We start from the raw sequence: 3212 nt of genomic DNA, 5'->3' as shown, positions 1-3212 counted from the left end.
GCAGGCCCCACACAGCAGCAGGCCCCACACATCAGCGGGCCCCACACATCAGCGGGCCCCACACATCAGCGGGCCCCACACCAGCGGGCCCCACACAGCAGCGGGCCCCACACACAGCGGGCCCCACACAGCAGCGGGCCCCACACATCAGCGGGTCCCACACATCAGCGGGTCCCACATCAGCGGGGTGTCTACAATCACAAGCAACTCAAGCCTCCAAATAAAACTCAAGAACAAAAACAAACATTCAAGAGAAACTACTTACATGGACTGCTAATCGAGTTTAAAAAAAATGATCAAAGCTCGGAAAGATTTGAAATCAGCAGCTTGATCCTCTCTCCTTTCAGATTTGCAGACCTCGGATCTTGGCCGGAGATGGAATCATTGCAGGAGGTAGTAAAAATCGACGGAATCCGATGATACTGACCGAAGAAGGGAGAAATTTGCCGGAGATCCGCCGGATCAATATAAAACCACCGGATCTGAGACGCTTGTGGCGTAGATGGAGATGAAGAAGGTGACTGGTAATGAGAGATGTGCGATCGGATTCCGGCAAGGAATTCGCCGGAGAAGATGACTGGCCGGATCTCTCTCTCTACCGATTTTCTTTTTTTTTTCTTTTTTTCTTCGTTCTTCTCCTGCTGGTCCCTCTCTCTGGTTTTTTTCTTTTTTTTTTTTTTCTTCTGCCTCCTTTTTCTCCACTGTCGATTTCCTTTTTTTTTTTTTGGTTTTTTCCTTCGTTCTCCCCTCATTTTTCTCTGTTCTTTTTTTTCTGGTTTTTTTCTTCTCCAGTTCCCTCCCCTGGATTTTTCTCTCCTCTGGTCTTTTCTCTCTCCGAGAGAGAAGAAGACTGGGGAGGTTCTCATGACTCATCATGAGAGAGGATGATGGGTTTTTTTTTGTCCCCCTCTTGTCCCCCCCCCCATTTCCCATTTTTTTGCAAAATAATAAATAAAAAAAAAATAAAAAATAATTTTCAAATGGCATTGGATGCCATGCGAAAACCAAAACCACTCATTACGCCCACTTTAAAAACGAAGAAAATGATGACCGTCCTTATTCTCTCTTTGACCACATAAGCGGGTCCCACAACAGCGGGCCCCACACAAGCGGGCCCCACGCAAGCGGGTCCCACATCAGCGGGCCCCACATCAGCAGGTCCCACACAAACGGGCCCCACAAAAGCGGGCCCCACAAAAGCGGGTCCCACACAGGCGGGTCCCACACAAACGGGTCCCACACAAGCGGGCCCCACATTCTCTTTTGCTCGGATTAATTTCATTCATTTTCCGTCTGACCTCGGGATTTTATTCGAATATGCGGGTTTAGGGCCTTGTCAAAATGGGGTGTCTACAGATGCCCCTCTTTGGCAGAGTGTGCTTGTCGCGCGAATGTCAAAGCTGAACAGACAACACATTTTGACTGGCCCAAAATTTATTTTACAAAGATTGAACTCGTGGAGGGAACAGATGTCTCAGGGGTCTCACTCGAATTGGAGGGAAGGGATGCCTCAGGGGTTTTGAATGAAAAGGATTTTGATTATTGGCTTGATGCTCTCAAAGATGCTCTCAGAGAGACTTTCGTTTTAAAATTTCACATTCAACATGACTTAATATTAATTTGGTGAAATGTTGGACACATAACTCAGCATTCAAAACATATTGGTGAGATAGCCTCCCACCAGAGAAATAACTCGAGTAACACATCGGTCACACTCGAGTAACACATCGGTCACACAGGTATTCCTGACTCCGCACTTGGGTGACGGCACACTGTGGAACGACGGACCATGACTTGACAACAAAATAACTAGAGAGAGTTGTTGTCCAGCTTTTCACCAAATTAGACAAGGAAGAACAACAGTTGAATGAAAATTTTGATCAGGGGTCCATGGTAATAAGCCATGAAGAGCCTTGCAGAAAACGAGGGTCCACGGTGGTGAACCGTGAAGAGCCAAGCAAACGGGAATCGAGGGTCCATGGTAGTAAGCCACGAAGAGCCTCGCGGAACGAAATTTATTTATATATTTTTATTTTTAGGAAACTAGAAATCGAGGGTCCACGGCAACAAACCGCGAAGAGCCAAGCCATAATCCGGGGTCCGTGGTAATAAGCCACGAAGAACCTTGCAAGAAAGATATTGAGTGATTAATGGATTAGAAAAACTGAGAATCAAGGGTTCATAGCCATAAGCTATGAAGAGCCAAGAAGTAATCGAGGGTCCACGGTGACCAGCCGTGAAGAGCCACGCAATGAATCTAGGGTCCATGGCAAGAAACCATGAAGAGCCCAGCAGAAAGGAATTTAGGGTCCACGGCAATACTCCGTGAAGAGCCAAACATTGAATTTGGGGTCCATGACAATAAGCCATGAAGAGCCCAACATGCAGAAACAAATGATATGTAAAAGATATGAATGGAATGACTATGAATAGTGGGTCCATGATATTTCTGGAAGGACATATCACGAAGAGCCAATCGGGGAGCATGGGTCCGTAGTATACCTGAATGGTAGACCATGAAGAGCCAAGAAGTAATCGAGGGTCCATGGCAACAAACCGTGAAGAGCCACGCAATGAATCTAAGGTCCATGGCAAGAAACCATGAAGAGCCCAGCAGAAAGGAATCAAGGGTCCACGGCAATACTCCGTGAAGAGCCAAACATTGAATTTGGGGTCCATGACAATAAGCCATGAAGAGCCCAACATGCAGAAACAAATGACATGTAAAAGATATGAATGGAATGACTATGAATAGTGGGTCCATGATATTTCTGGAAGGACATATCACGAAGAGCCAATCGGGGAGCATGGGTCCGTAGTATACCTGAATGGTAGACCATGAAGAGCCAAGAAGTAATCGAGGGTCCACGACAACAAACCGTGAAGAGCCACGCAATGAATCTAAGGTCCATGGCAATAAGCCACGAAGAGCCTAGAATGAAATTTGGGGTCCATGACAATAAGCCACGAAGAGCCCAACAAGAATAACAAGTAATGGAGATGAATGAAATGAGCATGGAGAGCGGGTCCATGATATATCCTAAAGGACAGATCACGAAGAGCCATTCAGGGAGCAAGGGTCCATGATGTGCCTGCCTGACAAACCACAAAGAGCCTTGGAAGGACAATGATATTGCTGAGAATTGATTGATTTCGAATGATGATTTTTTTTTTTTTTAGACTGATTGCCTCTTGCCGAGGAAATTGGGAGT

The sequence above is a fragment of the Tasmannia lanceolata genome, unplaced genomic scaffold, assembly GCF_043159265.1.
Source record: "Tasmannia lanceolata isolate RefF3 unplaced genomic scaffold, GAP_Taslan_0.1 ptg000008l, whole genome shotgun sequence".
Classification (NCBI taxonomy): domain Eukaryota; kingdom Viridiplantae; phylum Streptophyta; class Magnoliopsida; order Canellales; family Winteraceae; genus Tasmannia; species Tasmannia lanceolata.
The sequence above is the reverse complement of the archived record's forward strand: the minus strand, read 5'-3'. Positions refer to the sequence as shown.